Source organism: Biomphalaria glabrata, chromosome 1 (genome assembly GCF_947242115.1).
Source record: "Biomphalaria glabrata chromosome 1, xgBioGlab47.1, whole genome shotgun sequence".
Classification (NCBI taxonomy): Eukaryota; Metazoa; Mollusca; class Gastropoda; family Planorbidae; genus Biomphalaria; species Biomphalaria glabrata.
The window spans coordinates 65,099,518-65,119,102 of record NC_074711.1 but is presented as its reverse complement, the minus strand read 5'-3'; the positions used below and the strand labels follow the sequence as shown (position 1 = coordinate 65,119,102).

Genomic DNA, 19,585 nt, shown 5'->3' with positions numbered 1-19,585 from the left:
GGTATGCTGAAGGTAAATTATAGGTATGCTATAGTTAATTTATAGGTATAGTTCCCCTTTCAGACCTTGCAATCTATAGGGCTGATGATGTAAAGGTCATCTGTTTCTGTGGCCGACGGTAAACAAGGGTATCATATGGCCAGCACAACGACCAATTGCCTTTACTTTTTCCCAACTAATGTCAGGTACCATTAGAGATGGGTGGACTCAGATTCTCAGAGGCGCCCAAAGATCCCGAAACTAAAAATCCCTGTCTTTACCAGGATTCGATCCCGGGACGCCGGTTGGTAAGTCAAGCGCCTCACCACTTAAAATGTGTAGGTATGTTCTTTAGTAATCTATACGTATGTTATAGGTATGTAATGCTCTAGCATGTTTAGCAGAATTACAGTATATCTTAATGATAGCCTGATTGTGGTTGTCTCGGACGGTGGCCTCTGTTTGCCAACCCCTAAGACCGCCACTGAACAAGGTGATGACGTCAGTCAACGGGGCGCTCAAAGTCAGCAATCAAAGGGCAGATAAACGTGATTATTTTTCTTTTAATTTGGTTTTTTAAACATAACTGTATATGAAAGTGTCACCCTATATTGTAAAATTAAAATCAAAGGCTCATACAGTGAGAGGATGCAAATATACCTGGCTTAATCAATAGATGGAAGATCATTTTCTATCTCTGGGACATTTCCCACAGGTCAACCCCACCCACCCACATAAACTCAAATCTGTACAACAAGATTACATCGTGAGCTCACACTTGGTTATATGCTCAGCCCTCGTCGTCACAGCGTTCCGTGACTTAGAAAGCTGTGTGGGTCAGTTGGATAGCCCAACGTAGTGTCCCAGGCTTTTGAATCGGAATTGCTAGCTGCTGCGATTTCTAAATATTGTGTTCTGAAAGGACCACTATGTAACTCAGGATTTTTTATAGAGCTTCCACTGGATCGCAAGAATATATTTTGATGACACCAGAGTTTTCTAAATAGATTGAACAATTTAAATATAAACGCTAAATAGGAATAACTAAGATTTAAAGATAAAAAATTTATATAATACTTGGATTATGAAACGATATTTTTTGAAGTGAATATGCCTTTCAATTTGAATATTTTCAAAACTTATTCTTTTTTAAATCTCGTGATCTTATAGTGCTGTAACTCTGGAGCATGAAGGAGTTTTGTATTGATGAAAATTCCTAAACCACTTGGAAGTCTTTTCACAAGATAAATTTATACGTAAGTATCCGAAATCTAAATAAACTCAAATTTTGAACTAGAGGATTTGTAAAAAATCAGTCTTAATAAAAAAAATCTGTTTTTTCTCAACAGATGTTTCCTAAGCTTTGTTTTTTAAAGTATTGATCTTCTAGAACTGTTACTGATTAGATTGGACATAGTTAAAACATCTATATCATAACAACTTTAGACAACTTTGTGTTCTGCTGATGTTTTATTCTCTCGCTAACCTTCTTCCTTAATCCAGCCCTCATTCTCTCTGTACTCTTTCTTCCTCCATCTCTTTTTTTTTCTACCACCCCTCTTCCTCCTTCCATCTTTTTCTCCAACCTCTTCCTCTCTCCCCCCTCTTCCTCCGTCAACCCTCTTTCACCATCCACCTCTATTATTAGACCTTTCTTTATTCTTCCACCTCTTTCTTCCTTGACCTCTCGTTCTCCCCTCCCCACCTCTCTTACTCACCGCTTTTTCTCCCCCTACCCCTCTAAACAAGTCTTGGTCACAACAAATCTTGTTACATCAAACAATCAATGTTATTGCCTAACACTGTTAACATAGTGACAACAATATGGTCTGTTTATTGGAGATTTACACGATAAACTAAACAATGACGCTTAATTGAATTCACTTTTACCAACTAAACAAATAAATAAATAAATAAAACAAAGAACTTAGAAAATTTGATTCCTCAGTGCTAAAAATGGCGCAGAAATATCATCAACCTTTTTAAAAAAAAAAGCTTTTCATCACTTTACTACACCGAATACACCAACAAAACGTACTATTTTTAGCTTTACCGCCATAGAAGGGTATTAAACCTAGAGGAATGTGAACATTTCAGAGCATCCAATCGTTTGATTGCAAATGTTTGTAACAACGTGATGAAAACAAAGTTCATGTACTGGAGATTTTCACACATGGAGGCGAATCAAATAAATAGCAACCTTGTTGGTGTATCCGGTGTACAGAAGAAATGAAGTGTTGATCAGCTCTAGGCCTACTCTATTCTTTCCAAATTTGAAGCACTGCAGAATGAAAGTGTCTGATTTTCTCTTTTTGTAGCTTTCAATGGAAGTTTATTTTATCGACATCGTTTAGTTTTAGTGCAAAGGTCTGATTGTTCTTCTGTGTCTTGGATTGTTTGCTGGGTTCAATTTTTTTTTTGTTTTCGGTAAAGCATTGCATAAATGTAGGAAGAAGAGGTTAGCATGGTAGCATGATTTAGTACCAAAAGTGTGAACAATATCAGCACCATAACACGCATCTTAAAGGTCACTTTGACACATGGCAACCAGACGTCCCACAGGGTATCTAGAAATGTTCCCACTCCATTCAGTTCTCCCACAGGACCCATCTTTGTATCAGGACCTCGTGACACTGACTGTATTAGACAAATCCTTCTCCTGACAGCCAGCAGGCGTTATGTAACTCTCTCGAGATTAGCATTTTGACAAATGATTCTAATAACAAGTATTCGTGCTCTCGGAAAAATATGCAGAAAATTAAAACCTCATTTGCTTAGATTAAAATAATGATTTATAACGAATATGTGCACGTCACATGGATATTCACAAAATACACTACCTATACACATCAATGTCTTCAGAAGTCCTTTGATTCATATCATAGAAACATCATAAAATAGTATAAATAATGAAACTTGATAACAGGAACTTACACTTCATATTATCAATGCCAAAATTATCCAACGAAAGAGTAAAGAATGAAAGGAATTTGATATTAAATCAATTTAAAGTGGAGACGATCCGGGCCCATCAGTCAATAAATTTAAAGCTATATGTTAGATCTAATCTTTTGAATTTACTATCTGAATCTAGATTTTAACGTTTGGTTTTTAATTCAGGATTAATGTATTTTGATTCGTAAAGAAGAATTCGGTTAATTCCTCAAGTCTGGTCGTGTGATATGCGCTCTGGACTGTCGTTTAATGGTCACTATGATCCCTGGTTTGAACCTCACCCACCTCCACCCTCGTCGTCGAGCAGAAGACTTGGGGCTAGCATGCATGTATGCTCAAATCTGACAAAACATTCGATACGTGTAAAACAAAACACAGTCCCCGGTACACTTTGAGCATTGGGTCATCAGATTTAAATTCTGAAATACCTATAGGTATTCACCACGGAATTCTATCGTTACTTATTTTTGGCATATTAGTTAGGATCCCTTCACTTACGTTACATAGAGGCTGGCTTTTGAGTTGTTTATATGATAGTGTATTTACATTTACATTTAATTTATTGAAGTGTACAAATACGAATCATACAACTGACCCTCACTACTAGTGTGTATTATATTGGCACATTAATGCACTAAAAGTAATGTAGCGGGTTCAAACTACTTTATAAAGTTAGAGGTAACAGCCAAATGTTTGTGTGTAAGATTGAAGGCTTAACATACCATTACACTCAATGAACACTTAAGAAATCAAGTTGAAATATTCAGTACATAAAGTCACGAGTTCACTATTCCCACGTGTTAGTCAATTTAAAAGTGAATCAGTTTGTGGTCCTCTACGTAGTCTTTCTGCTGACATTTTTAACATCATCGCCTGTCTGATTGTAGCTACCACCTCTCTCTCTCTCTCCTCTCTCTCTCTCTGTCTATCTGTCTTTCTTTCTCTTATTTCTTTTTGTTTTTGTTTATGCTCGTTGAAAAGAAGTTGTACAAATGAACACAAAACTCATCAAGTCAGAAATATGAGAAACAAACAAACGATCATTTGAGATTTACAAAGAATTGGAAAAATTTAAAAAAAAAAACCTCCACGAAAATAAATCATTAAAAAAATGTCTAAAAAAAAAAAAGCTGAATGCTATTTAAAGATCTGAATTCTTATAATTACGACGTCTGCTTTCAAGCTCTTTCATTTTTTAATCAGACGTCTGCTACTAGGAAAGGAAAAACAGTGATAATGGCGCTATACTGAGTTGTGGATGGTCTTTAATTTAGATAATTATTGAAATTATTGAGTATACAACAGAACTGATTTGAGAAACGACTTTCAATATTCTATTCTAAACTACATTAGTTCTAGACATCAAGTAGCTGGTCTGAGATTTTTTATGAAGTGATGCCCGCTTCCAAATCTTCTCCAATAGCATTGAAAGAATATAGTGACTTCATTTTAATGAAGTGTCAATATCTTCTATTTACACAGACCACTCCGTAATTGATCTGAAATATATTCACAATTACGGGGTGGGATGGCGGTGAAGCGCTTGGCTTCCAAAGCAAAGGGTTTCAAGTTCCCAGTGAGGCCTGGGATTTTGGATTTAGAGATTTTTAGGTCGTCCATGAGTCCAATTAACTCTTAAGGCAACCTGATATACGTTGGGGGAGTCAAGGCGACTGGGCGTTGTGCTGGTCACATGACAACCTTGTTAACCGTCGGCATAGATACAGATTAGCTTTATACCATATGCCCCCATAGATCGTAGATCTGAAAAAAGTAGCTTTACCTTAGCTTTACTTTAGCTTTACTTTAGCTTTACTTTAGCTTTACTTTAGCTTTACTTTAGCTTTAGCTTTACCTTATCTTTACCTTACCTTGACTCAGTTCTGGATAGGCCAGGGGTCGGCAACCTTTTGAGTCGGAAGAGCCAAAAATGACAATTTACAAAATTTCGAAGTTCTCAAAGAGCCACAAAGTTTTTTCTTGCCAGCTATAAATAGTTCTAACACAATGAATTTTTTAAAAAAGAAAAAAACTAATTCATATAAGTAGTGTTTTTCACAATAAATTAGATAATATATATATTTATATATATATCATTATTAGATAATTATATTTTAATTCGGTAACAACTAAAGAACTTAGACATTTACTTACAACACTAACTTGTACTTCAATAACAAACAAAAGAGCAAACAAATTTAATGGGAGCATTGGCTTTGCATGGGTTTTAGAAAGTTTGGATACATTTTGGCTCATAATTTGTTGCTTTTAGTTTCAAACACGGCCCATATTTTCAATTGTTAGTGGGCTTCTTACTTTACTTTTAATTATATTCATGCAAGAGAACAAAGGCTTGCAGGAATATGTCGATTCATAGATAGTCATCACTCCACTGTAGCAATCTGGAAGATTACTCCATTCGCCGAATCAACTCGCGCATTCCTTTTAAAGCTGTCCACTTTTGCAGCATTACATACATTTCTGGACCTCCAACACTTCCAACTTACTTTTCAACTCTGTCAATTTTCCACCCGATAAAGTTTTACTTTTTAAATCGATCTATTGCATTTCTAGAGATCCAGTATCAATTCCAAATTGATTAATGTGGATTTCGTTACTATATTTGTTGAGATGGTGTACTAAGAATGCTAGAATAGTTTTGTTGGTTTTGAGCTGCTCAAATCTGTCAAGAAATTCATCTTTGATTTTTTTTATAACTGTGCTGAAGTAATGTGTGTCTAAAGTTGCACTGATGTTATCGCGATACTGTTTTAGACATTCAACATGAAATAATTCACCGCTCTGATTATCTTCGGCAAAAAGAATTAATTTTTTTTTTCAAAACAAACCAATTCTTATACCAAAACATAGGCTGGGTTTCCCTTTCCTTGCAGCTTTAGATTCAGCTCATTTAATTACTCTGTTAAATCAACCATAAAGTAAAAGTTTTGCAACTATATGTCGTTCTCTAATTCGGTGGGATAAATGTCTTTTTCATATAGAAATAAATGTATTTATTTCATTCAAGCATAAAGCTAAACGTTTCATCACCTTACCTTTGGAAAGTCATAGCACTTTTTTAAGAGGAAGAGGTCGGAATACTGAGTCTCCATTTCGTTTAAGTGGTTGAGTGCTTTTCACAAGATGCTGTTAATAATCTTGATTACCAAATTCATGACCTCAACTATTTCGGTCGGAATCGCTTCTTGGTGCATTATTCAGTGAAACGTAAGAATTTCTTGGTTTATTTAGCTCCGACGAATCGTTGTTGGCCCTTTTTTCCTGTCATACTTCTGGCTCTATCAGTTGCTATTTAAACGATTTTATCTAAATCGATCTTATTGTGTTCAAGGTATTTTCGCTTAGCATCCGCTCTATCGTCCCCTCTAGTTTGTCATGAGAGAGGTAGCAATCCTAGAAGTTCTTCTTTTGGACTTTGGGAAGACATATATCTGACAAAATGGGCAACTTGTGCAAGTTATAAGGCAGAAGAAAGTTGAATACCTTCCACCTTCAGCGGATAATGGCAAATGTTTGAATTTTTTTTTTCAAGATTTCTCTTGTTTTTGAAATCACGAAACAGTTCTTCAGATGCACGTAGGAAGAATTCTTTGACATACTCATCTGTAGATGGTATGCGTTTTTGTGCAATTTCTAGTGGTACGCAAAGTTTGCCAGAATAGTATTAGGCTACTTGTAGATTGTTTCTACCTTTGAGGAGATCATTCGCTTCTAACTCATTTACTTGAAACAACAAACTATACGTCACAGCCAAAGCATGTGGTTAAGATGCCAATTCGTCTTGCGTTAAAACGAATTAAAACCATCTGACGACGGCGTCATTCGAGAGCTGACGACGGACTGACAACAGTGACGACGCGTGCAATGGGGGAGGGGTGTTGTGAAAAGCGAGTACAGCTGGCTGACAGATCGAATCGGCGACTTATCTTTGTTAAAAGATTCAGAACTATTTTTAAAAAAATGTTTCGATAAAATAAATAATATTTGCGTATGGAATTAAAGAGCCGCAGCTTCACATTCAAGGAGCCGCATGTGGCTCGCGAGCCGCAGGTTGCCGACCCCGGGGATAGGCAACATAAGCTATAGGTTTATGGTTCTAAAAATGAGTCAAGGAATATATTTTCAATGTGAATAAATAGTACAGGCCACATTTTCTCATGTGTTTATGAGGGGCCCTACATCTCTAAAAGCTTAGGGTCTTACCAAGTCCGAATCCTTTACTCATATTTTGTCTAATGTTAAATTCTGTCTATTGTCATTAGTTTTAAATCATGTCTTAAGTATTTTTTTGTAAGTGACTTTAGAAAGACATACATTGATAGAGACTTAATCTTAGTACTTTACAACAGAAGTCATAAGATTGAAACATTGGAAGTTGAGTTAAAGTTGTCATGTATCTTGGTTTATTTTAAGAGATTGTCACGTGATACCTTCACTGGGTACACGATCTATTAGTACTCTATATAATTGTTTCTCTAAATAAATGATAAGTAAGAAACATCATTATATACATTAGCAAAAGACGCTCGCTCAAAAGAATAGAAATCTCTTAGGAATGTAGATGTAGATGTAGATGTGGATGTGGATGTAGATGTAGATGTAGATGTAGATGCAGATCTAATAGACATCCAAACTTTTGTTCTAGAATATTCACCTTCGCTAAGTCTTACAAGACGTCCACCTAACACAAAGTACAAGAAGAGACAAAAAGAGAATTAGACAATTCAAGTCAATCACGTGATCGATACAGTCTGACACCACGTCAGACTTGCACTAACAACTTCCCGTCTGCCAGTTTGCAAGAACTATGTAATATTACGTACTGAGACACCAGCCGTGACGTAGCTGGGGGGGGGGGCGATCCAAATCTGAAAATTCCCATTGACCCCCAGGTCCCCCAAATGAGTGTCCGAAATTTGTTTTTACATTTAATATTACGGCATTATCAAGACAAGACAAGAAGTTGTTCAATTTGAGGTTAAACATTGAATGTATACAAACAAAGTATTCAACTGCTAAACGAAAGAAGCAGACATTAAACTGAAGGAGCAGACATTAAACTGAAGGAGCAGGCATTAAATTGATGGAGCAGACATTAAACTGAAGGAGCAGACATTAAACTAAAGGATCAGACTTAGGAAGATGCACACACTTTGACTTGACTTACTTGTTCCTTGGTTCTGAGCAGCTCTCTTCAACTGCTCCCATGTCATTCCAGTAACCTCAGCTTCACGACCGAACTCTCACAGGTTCGTTTGGGCTTGCCCCCTTTCCTCTTTCCCTGGATATTCCAATTAAGTGCCTGCCTTCAAACATTGGCAATTGTTTTCGAAGGGTATGTTCCTCCTAGCTCTATTTTTGCCTTTTAATATCTTATCTTGGTCTAAGAATTACTGCTTGGTTCTCTCCCACAAGTGGACAGCAGAAATCTTTTCGGGCAACGTAATTAGCAATATCCGGCATAGGCATCTGTCGCCGAAGGTCTGGAGTTTTCCATATTTGTTCTTGTAACTCTCGGAACCGTACAGAAGAACTGACTTAACGTTTGTGTTAAAGATTCGGATGTTGCTCTGTAAAGACAGTGCTTCGGAGCGTCAGAATGACTGAACATTGGTAAACGCAAACGTAGCTTTATTAAATGGATTTCGTATAGCACACAGTCTTTTGTAAATAAAATTGACATTTTTTAAAAATACACTATTACATTTGTTATGTAGCTATTTACTTTTGATTTTTATTTCAAATTTCCATATATTTAGTTCTTTTACATAAAAATAGAAAAAAAATATTTACCTTTTATATGCCATGAGTGAAATCAGCATTAAATTGTTCAGTTTTGTTAGCAAAGCAAATGATCATAGCAGAGCTTCTCTATGCCGATGATTGTGCTGGATCTGGCAAAGTATGTAGGTCTTCAGCTGGAGCTGCGTAGCCACAAGATATACTGCACTCTTCGGACCTTTTTTTTTTTGTTAGCATCTTCTAATATTCAGAAATTTGTTTGTGAACTTACAATGCAAGACTTTTGTTTTCTTGTGCACACTCTAATACATTTATTAGTTACACAAATAAAAAAAAATATATTTCTTCTTCTACTTTCTTATAGTTTGCAAGAGTAAAAGAGAATTTATTTGTTTTGGGCATAATTCATGGGTTTGTGTTTTCAGCATCGATCCGAGGTGTTTCTTTCTCCACTTTATAGAGAGCTCCACGCTAGAATACAAAACATCTGCTGTTGGGGAAGCAGTTATTAAAACAAACAAATGGGACAGTTGGTACCGTATTAGTATACAATACTGACATATTGAAAAACTCAATTAAGCTTTAATTTTGTTAGCCCACTAGAGTCAAAATAAAATTTGTATTAAAGAGCAGATTACTTTGAATAATGTTTAGTTGGAAAATCGCCAATATTTAAAAATGTTAAGAAAAAGATACGCCATAGACGAAATATATAGGTCAGTCTTCTTTATTCACTGCATCCACATAACACCCTCACCACTATCTACACATACACACTATTAGAAATTAATGATGTTATATATATATATATATATATATATATATATATATATATATATATATATATATATATATATAGAGTGAGAGAGAGAGAGAGAGAGAGAGAGAGAGAGAGAGTGAGAGAGAGAGAGATAGCCTACGGCAATGAAGAAAAAATAGTCTAAAAGAAAACATAGACAATGGGAACTAAAGAAAGTGACTTCTACTCAAATACAACACACAAGATACACATTGTTTTTCTCTCTTAGTCTTTCTTTACCACACACACACACACTCTCTCCTTCCTCTCTTCACTCATTCTCTTTATATACCTTTATATCTTTTTCCATCTTTCTCTTTTTCACTCTTCTTTTTTCTATCTCTCTCTTTCTTTCTCCCCACTTTCTCTTTATATCTTTCTCTTCTTTGGCTCTCGTTCTCTCTTTCACTTTGTTTTCTCTCTCTCTCTCTCTAAGTTCCTCCCTCAACATAAAAAACAAATCCATTGAATTTTTTTTTCTGTTAGAATCCATCAAAACGCTGTGTGAGCATAATAGTTTCCCAGAAATCCCTTTCTACTTCCGGACAAAACATCTTTTACATGTGAACTTAGGTGAACTTGATCAGGCGCGACTGATCAATGACTTGCACGTGCAGAGAACACGGGTGAGGAATTGTGGGATACATATTATATTGTTATTGATTTACGCCTTCCGTGTCTGGAATGAGACTTATCCCTCTTTAATCCGGGACCTGTTGATAATTACATATTTGTGTGAGTGTGTTGCAGGTGTCAATTGTTTGTTTAGTTTATTTCTAAATATAAGCAAGACAGCAATAGGACTATGAGGACTATGTTTGGCTGCTGCTGTGGTTAACGAGGACTATGTTTGGCTGCTGCTGTGGTTAACGAGGACTATGTTTGGCTGCTGCTGTGGTTAACGAGGACTATGTTTGGCTGCTGCTGTGGTTAACGAGGACTATGTTTGGCTGCTGCTGTGGTTAACGAGGACTATGTTTGGCTGCTGCTGTGGTTAACGAGGACTATGTTTGGCTGCTGCTGTGGTTAACGAGGACTATGTTTGGCTGCTGCTGTGGTTAACGAGGACTATGTTTGGCTGCTGCTGTGGTTAACGAGGACTATGTTTGGCTGCTGCTGTGGTTAACGAGGACTATGTTTGGCTGCTGCTGTGGTTAACGAGGACTATGTTTGGCTGCTGCTGTGGTTAACGAGGACTATGTTTGGCTGCTGCTGTGGTTAACGAGGACTATGTTTGGCTGCTGCTGTGGTTAACGAGGACTATGTTTGGCTGCTGCTGTGGTTAACGAGGACTATGTTTGGCTGCTGCTGTGGTTAACGAGGACTATGTTTGGCTGCTGCTGTGGTTAACGAGGACTATGTTTGGCTGCTGCTGTGGTTAACGAGGACTATGTTTGGCTGCTGCTGTGGTTAACGAGGACTATGTTTGGCTGCTGCTGTGGTTAACGAGGACTATGTTTGGCTGCTGCTGTGGTTAACGAGGACTATGTTTGGCTGCTGCTGTGGTTAACGAGGACTATGTTTGGCTGCTGCTGTGGTTAACGAGGACTATGTTTGGCTGCTGCTGTGGTTAACGAGGACTATGTTTGGCTGCTGCTGTGGTTAACGAGGACTATGTTTGGCTGCTGCTGTGGTTAACGAGGACTATGTTTGGCTGCTGCTGTGGTTAACGAGGACTATGTTTGGCTGCTGCTGTGGTTAACGAGGACTATGTTTGGCTGCTGCTGTGGTTAACGAGGACTATGTTTGGCTGCTGCTGTGGTTAACGAGGACTATGTTTGGCTGCTGCTGTGGTTAACGAGGACTATGTTTGGCTGCTGCTGTGGTTAACGAGGACTATGTTTGGCTGCTGCTGTGGTTAACGAGGACTATGTTTGGCTGCTGCTGTGGTTAACGAGGACTATGTTTGGCTGCTGCTGTGGTTAACGAGGACTATGTTTGGCTGCTGCTGTGGTTAACGAGGACTATGTTTGGCTGCTGCTGTGGTTAACGAGGACTATGTTTGGCTGCTGCTGTGGTTAACGAGGACTATGTTTGGCTGCTGCTGTGGTTAACGAGGACTATGTTTGGCTGCTGCTGTGGTTAACGAGGGCTATGTTTGGCTGCTGCTGTGGTTAACGAGGACTATGTTTGGCTGCTGCTGTGGTTAACGAGGACTATGTTTGGCTGCTGCTGTGGTTAACGAGGACTATGTTTGGCTGCTGCTGTGGTTAACGAGGACTATGTTTGGCTGCTGCTGTGGTTAACGAGGACTATGTTTGGCTGCTGCTGTGGTTAACGAGGACTATGTTTGGCTGCTGCTGTGGTTAACGAGGACTATGTTTGGCTGCTGCTGTGGTTAACGAGGACTATGTTTGGCTGCTGCTGTGGTTAACGAGGACTATGTTTGGCTGCTGCTGTGGTTAACGAGGACTATGTTTGGCTGCTGCTGTGGTTAACGAGGACTATGTTTGGCTGCTGCTGTGGTTAACGAGGACTATGTTTGGCTGCTGCTGTGGTTAACGAGGACTATGTTTGGCTGCTGCTGTGGTTAACGAGGACTATGTTTGGCTGCTGCTGTGGTTAACGAGGACTATGTTTGGCTGCTGCTGTGGTTAACGAGGACTATGTTTGGCTGCTGCTGTGGTTAACGAGGACTATGTTTGGCTGCTGCTGTGGTTAACGAGGACTATGTTTGGCTGCTGCTGTGGTTAACGAGGACTATGTTTGGCTGCTGCTGTGGTTAACGAGGACTATGTTTGGCTGCTGCTGTGGTTAACGAGGACTATGTTTGGCTGCTGCTGTGGTTAACGAGGACTATGTTTGGCTGCTGCTGTGGTTAACGAGGAAGTGGCGTAGCTAGGGATTAGGGGGCTCAGGGGAGGGGGGGGGCTTGAATTCTTTAGGGGCCCCTGCATTTTACATTCGACATCATGGTATGAGATAATGTACTTAATACATATTGAACTTAACAACGGGATAACTCAGGTTACTCCATGAGAGTGACCAGCACGGAAAGGGTTAATCTGTGTGGAATACATGCAACAGTGTCATTAACTTATATAACAACATTCAAACAGTGTCATTAACTTATATAACAACATTCATAGCAAGATTACATGGCAGTGGATTCATATTTAATGTAAAAGAAATCCAGACACTCGTTTGGGGACCCCGCCTCAAGTGGCAGCCCGGGAGAACTTTAGAGTTTTGACCCCTCCCTCCTCCACCCTAGCTACGCCACTGCATGTGGCCATCACAAACGAACATGCACATTTCAAGCAATTGTCAGGAGACTTTGAAAATCTTGACCTACATTTTCTACACCCTGACCGAAACAAATCGAACGTTATTGCCTTGATTGAACATTGACCATAAGAAGCACTGAAAGTAAACTAATTTCTGTTGTTTTGTTCTGGGAACACAGTGGGGACATTCCATTACTGGTCCACGTGGTTCATTCGTCACTGCACGTAAATCTCTGGCCGCCTGCTCCAGGTCGTCAACGTCTGACTCTGTGTCACCTGTTTATTTAACCATTTTATGTTGTTAGATAGATCTTTTTTATATATATAAAGTTTCTACTATCAACTCCTGCTGTCTTCATGATAACAAAAATTTGTGAATTAGTGTCTTAATAATTTTACAATATCCTATCTTGTGCTGATTGGCTAATACATTTTAATGAAATTTCAGAAAGATCAATTCATTAATTATTATCTTTGTAAAAATTAAAATTGTACAAAGGCTTTGTGTAACTTTGGCACTATATATATATGTTTAATATCTGAAAAGTAATAAAATACAACGAATAAATGTATTTGATAAAACTGAAAAATATTAAACCTTTACAACAAAACAATGTAAATATGATCTATTTAAAGAAAAAAAAATACCAAGGGTATTAAGTGCTAGCGTAAGAACTAGGATTCAAGGGTGTAGGAGCGCTGTGTTTGTGTAATGTTAAGACCTACATGTACTCTGTGTAATGTTAATATAATAATATACTATAATATAATAATAATCTTTATTGTCCGTATGGAAATTTGTCTTTCAATTTGTGCATTTCATCAAACAAAAAACATTATAACTATAAGAAACCAAAGTGTACATTCACACCAGACGCACTCATAATTTACATGTGACAAAGTTTATATCAGATTGATCTTATTTAATGATCTGACTGCCTGGAAAACAAAAGAATGTTTGTGTCTTTTTGTCTTTTGTGAGGGTAAAATCACAAAATCCTGACACAAAGGGTGATTCTTTATTTCGAGGATCTTGTTAGCTTTTTTATAGATATTTGTCTCAAACAACTGCCCAAATGGGGTTTGTTTTTTGCCAATGATTTTACCAGCAGCATTTAGGATTCTATAAAGTTTATTTTTATTGTCAATGCTCAGTAATTTAATTACATGACTGATCCAAAATAATTGATACAATTACACTTCGTAAAGACTTTGTTTTTTTTTTTAAATATTATTTACTTATTTGAATTGTTTGTATTTTATTTCATGTGTTTATGTGTTAATTTTTTTTTCAATGTAGTTTTGTGTGTGTGTGTGTATGTGTTCCGTCGCCAGATTGTCCACTTTCAGAAAAGCTGAATACGTAGAGTTCATCGACTTGAATGGACGTGGAGACATGCTCCACTGTATCCATGGGTGTGGAGACATGCTCCACTGTATCCATGGGTGTGGAGACATGCTCCACTGTATCCATGGGTGTGGAGACATGCTCCACTGTATCCATGGGTGTGGAGACATGCTCCACTGTATCCATGGGTGTGGAGACATGCTCCACTGTATCCATGGGTGTGGAGACATGCTCCACTGTATCCATGGGTGTGGAGACATGCTCCACTGTATCCATGGGTGTGGAGACATGCTCCACTGTATCCATGGGTGTGGCCGTGAATTCTGTGATCGACTTTTTGTATGCACTTTTCTGAGAGTGTCAATGTCTCTTCAGATCCACTCTGTCATGTCTTCCAGCTCATTTACATACTGTCACTAAATCTCCATGTTCGAGCTTCTTTACTTCCGGATGATAGCAGTTATCTTCCCTTGCTCTGTTATTAAATGTCATCGCTGTCGATGTTGCGTTTTGTTTGTCGTAAGGCACACACACACACACACACACACACATTCACACATTAGATTAGCAACACATACACACACACACATTCACACATTAGATTAGCAACACATACACACACACACGTGCACGATACAGTATAAGGTTTGGCTGTAGGAAATGAACTGATTCTTTTCCATTAGAATCCCTCGCCCTACCCAATTGACCAGTGAAGTTCAGCTTAAAACTCTCATTCAAATGCTGCTCAATAGTCTGCCCTGAAACTAGTGAACTAGGCGACAACAAAGGAAGCAATTTTTTAAAAGATATCTAATTCATTAATTATTAAGTGGTAAATAGTTTCAAACAGACAAGTGAAAATGCAAGTACAATATTGAGCAATACTGCAGTAGAAATATTGAGCAATACTGCAGTAGAAATACTGAGCAATACTGAAGTAGAAATATTGAGCAATACTGCAGTAATTGTGCGTTTTTTTTCTTATATAAGCTTTGTTTTTACAATTATTATTATTGTTATTTTACTTGTTATCTTTTATACCAATCTTAAGAAACTGTCTGGCCATGTGGTTTGCACTCTGGGCTGGCCCCAAGTACAAACCCTGCCCGCATCCATCCCCTGGCCGTCCTGCAAAAGACTATGACGTAATAATCTTCATTTCTTCCAAAAAAACAGCAACGACAAAACAGCAACGACAAAACAGCAACGTCAAAACAGCAAAAGACAAAACAGCAAAAGACAAAACAGCATGGACAAAGCAGCAACGACAAAACAGCGATGAATCTTGGCGTGCATGTTGATATCTTATATTAATCGCTGTTTTCAACGCCACTATAAATGTTTACAGAGATAACGTTTTTTTGTTTTTTTTCTTTGCATCCTTAACTGGGCTGGATGCTTTGTTCCTTCTTGAAATAAGTCTCTCTGTACTGTTTGGATGATGTTCGAGTACTTCGTACAGTCTTCACCAAATCGAACGATAGTTTACATTAGTTACGTTACAGATGACGACACGAAGGGTACTGCTAATTAGCTGTCGAGTCGAGTGTCATTTGTTTGCTTCGATATATCGTGAAGTCAGGGAGTATGTCTATATCGTGAAGTCAGGGAGTATGTCTATATCGTGAAGTCAGGGAGTATGTCTATATCGTGAAGTCAGGGAGTATGTCTATATCGTGAAGTCAGGGAGTATGTCTATATCGTGAAGTCAGAGAGTATGTCTATATCGTGAAGTCAGGGAGTATGTCTATATCGTGAAGTCAGGGAGTATGTCTATATCGTGAAGTCAGAGAGTATGTCTATATCGTGAAGTCAGGGAGTATGTCTATATCGTGAAGTCAGGGAGTATGTCTATATCGTGAAGTCAGGGAGTATGTCTATTAGATACACAACAAGTAGCGGGAAAGTACAAGCGACTCGACATTGACAAGACGACAATTCTTGCTAACACAAACGTTTGTATTCTGCAAAGATCCCTTTCAGTCCTTGCAATCTATAGGACAGATGATATTAAGGTCATCAGTTTTTTGTGGCTAACGGTTAACGAGGGTGTTATATGGCCAGCACAATGACCAAAGGCCTTTGTTTTACCAACTAAAGTCAGGAACCAATTAGGGTGGACTCAGGGAGGTCTTGAAAATCCCGAAATTTAAAATCCCAGTCTTCACTGAGATTCGAAACCAGGACCGATATATATATATTAGATAGTAGCAGAAAAGTACAATCGATTCGACGTTGTGCTCTTATCACAATGCTTGCTAGCACAAACATATGGAAAACTCATTACATAGTCTAGACAACAAGATGCACTTCAGAACTCTCTTAGAATAGAAATCAGCTTTCTCGGTGAATCTTTTGTATTTGAATATTTATATAGCTATGGGCAAAAGTAATGCTGTCAATAAACAAAAAAATCTTGTTAGTAAAAAATGACTAAAAATCAAAATTGGATCAATGAGCTAGCACTTTAAGCATGTCCCAAGGGAGGTCACACTGCACTAGCACTTTCAGCATGTCCCAAGGGAGGTCACACTGCACTAGCACTTTCAGCATGTCCCAAGGGAGGTCACACACTGCACTAGCACTTTCAGCATGTCCCAAGGGAGGTCACACACTGCACTAGCACTTTCAGCATGTCCCAAGGGAGGTCACACTGCACTAGCACTTTCAGCATGTCCCAAGGGAGGTCACACTGCACTAGCACTTTAAGCATGTCCCAAGGGAGGTCACACTGCACTAGCACTTTAAGCATGTCCCAAGGGAGGTCACACTGCACTAGCACTTTCAGCATGTCCCAAGGGAGGTCACACTGCACTAGCACTTTAAGCATGTCCCAAGGGAGGTCACACTGCACTAGCACTTTCAGCATGTCCCAAGGGAGGTCACACTGCACTAGCACTTTAAGCATGTCCCAAGGGAGGTCACACTGCACTAGCACTTTCAGCATGTCCCAAGGGAGGTCACACTGCACTAGCACTTTAAGCATGTCCCAAGGGAGGTCACACTGCACTAGCACTTTCAGCATGTCCCAAGGGAGGTCACACTGCACTAGCACTTTCAGCATGTCCCAAGGGAGGTCACACACTGCACTAGCACTTTCAGCATGTCCCAAGGGAGGTCACACTGCACTAGAGCATTAAGTGAGACTAAAGATTGTCTTGCCTTGGGACGAGGGAAAAGATGTTCAACTAGGCGTTCTATTTGATCTACATTGAACTATTAACACAATAGGAACTGTCATTTGTCAATTATTTCCGGAGATGGCACAACGTATGTCTCTGTTTAAACTCTGTGTATATAAAGTCATGTAACGTGGCCAGCACAACGACCAACACGACCTTTACTACGGGAACGTCGGGATATTATGTAAACGCCCAAATGATGACAGGCTTAACTCCCTTCCCCTCTTGTAACTGTAACTAAATCCATCCCCCCTCCCATCCTTTAGAGTAACATAACAAGAAAATTCAAATTTGACAAAAGACTTGTTTATATCATTTTACGAAATGAAGTTTTTCATCTTGTTATCGATAGAAATGATGGGAAAAGTATCCACTTCTTTCAGCCATTCAATCTCATGATCTACATTTACAAGACGATCATCCCAAATCTCACTGGCGTCTCAGCATTTGTGCCCAAGTCATGTTCCTTTTGTTTTGTGTGATTTCATCAAGGTGTGTGTGTGTGGCATTCTTTACGAATTCGTCATTGGATCTTTCCTTTCAAACTTGGGCGAAATTGATTGTAAAATGAGGATGTTTACAATCTTTAATGACTATCAGAGACTTTGACAAAGAAATGTTGATTTCATTGAAAAAACAGTATAATTTTTATGCAGGGTTTTTGTATAATGTTAAACTTTTTGTTGCTACTGTTATTTCATGTAGTTTTTGTTTGGTTTTGTTGCGTAACAAATATTCAGACCCCCTACCCCCTTTGTAACAAATCGTAACAAATTTGTCTACCCCTCCCCAATATAATATCTGAATGTTCCCTCTATCAAACAAATGTCAGAAACACGTTAGAGTCAGTCGACCCATAAGGTGTTCTAAAAATCTTGAAATTACAAATGACAGTCTTGACCCAGATTTGAAGCCGAGACCCCTCAGTCCGCAAGCCAAGCGCATCGCCAATCACCACGACCCCAATATCTTTGTACAAAATCTGTGTCCAAACCTTTGTTCTAACCGTTGCAATGCCTGGAACAAAGATGCACAACATTGTTCGGCCCGTGGAAAATTTAAATTCTCAACACTCTTGTCACATGACGCACCAAGTCCAATGAAATTTGAGCTTCTGCGGCTTCATTATGCGCTGTGAGCAGACATTTCGAGGGGTCAGATGGTGGCAATTCAAAGGTCACATCTCGGGCATCACTGCTATAGTAGAAACACATTTAATAAGCTCACACTTTCCCAAACTAGACCGTTACCACTTCATTACATAGTTATTATAGTTTTAGCTGCTTGGATACCTAGCATCATATTTAGCTATTAGTTCAGTCGCATCATCCACTTTGCTCATCACGCGCTATGTTTTGAATCTGCTTGGAACGATGACCACGCCCCTATAGTTCCATACTTGTGTGGGTGGGTTGGTGAAAAGTAATAAGATCAATATTTGGAATGCCAAATGATTGCTTCGAGTGTGTGCGTGTTGGAGGGACTAAAACATATTTGTGCCTAAGGCATCTTAAGTATTTAGTTCGGTTTGATTAGTTACTAATTGCAATGAATTTTTTTTCTGTCTTCAATGTTAGCCGTTTCTCTAGTCCTCGAATGAACTAAATCCCAAGTTGTTAGGCATTAAGTTAAAATCTGGTTTTAAAAAAATGACATCGTGATACTGTACGAGAATGTTAACCTCACTTTCCAATGGAATGTATTTCTGATATTGTATTAACTGTACCTTTAAACACTGAGGCAGTGCACTAGATGTTAGTAACAAAAAATAACTGGAGCTGTACGCAATACGTTTGTTCATTGAAGGACCTACATCTATGGCTTTGTTGTCAGACACTATTGTTTTCATCTGAGTTTTTTAAAAGAATACATTTCAGTTGATATTTTAGTAAAGTTTTTTAGTGTAATTTTCTTAGCTAATTGCCTTTTTTAAAAAATTGTTTGTTCAATACCTAATTCCAATATACGTGATGCTATATTTAATTCCTAGTTAGCAGTAATTAGCAAGAAAAGTTTCAAGTGTCGCTCCGTGTTGACTTACTAATTGTTTGTAGTAATGGCATATCGAATGATGCTGAGTTGTGAATGATATTGACATTTTCACGAGACAGCATGAGACGCAGCTGTAGCAATTTTTTTATTCTTTCTCTCCATCTTTTTTTTGTTTGTCACTCTACCATCAATCATATTTCTGAGATCGTTCCTTCTTTACAAAGAATTCCCATTCACGTTCAGCTTGTTTGCACAAATGATCTTTGCCTTACGTCAAACGGGGCTTAGAAGTTCGGGGCGGGGGGACTCTTTTGTTATAATTATAAATGAAGTAGTAATG

At 38.4% G+C, this 19,585-nt stretch overlaps 1 protein-coding gene across 1 annotated transcript in view; it reads left to right on the top strand.

Annotated features, from left to right (window-relative positions):
- Positions 1–709: 709 nt before the first annotated feature.
- Positions 710–19,585, top strand: part of LOC106074216 (neuronal acetylcholine receptor subunit alpha-10-like) — a 99,448-nt gene continuing 80,572 nt past the window's right edge. Inside the window, exon 1 of the mRNA XM_056008320.1 lies at positions 710–1,235. The gene's annotated coding sequence lies outside the window, so the exon portion shown is untranslated. The remainder of the gene's footprint in view (positions 1,236–19,585) is intronic.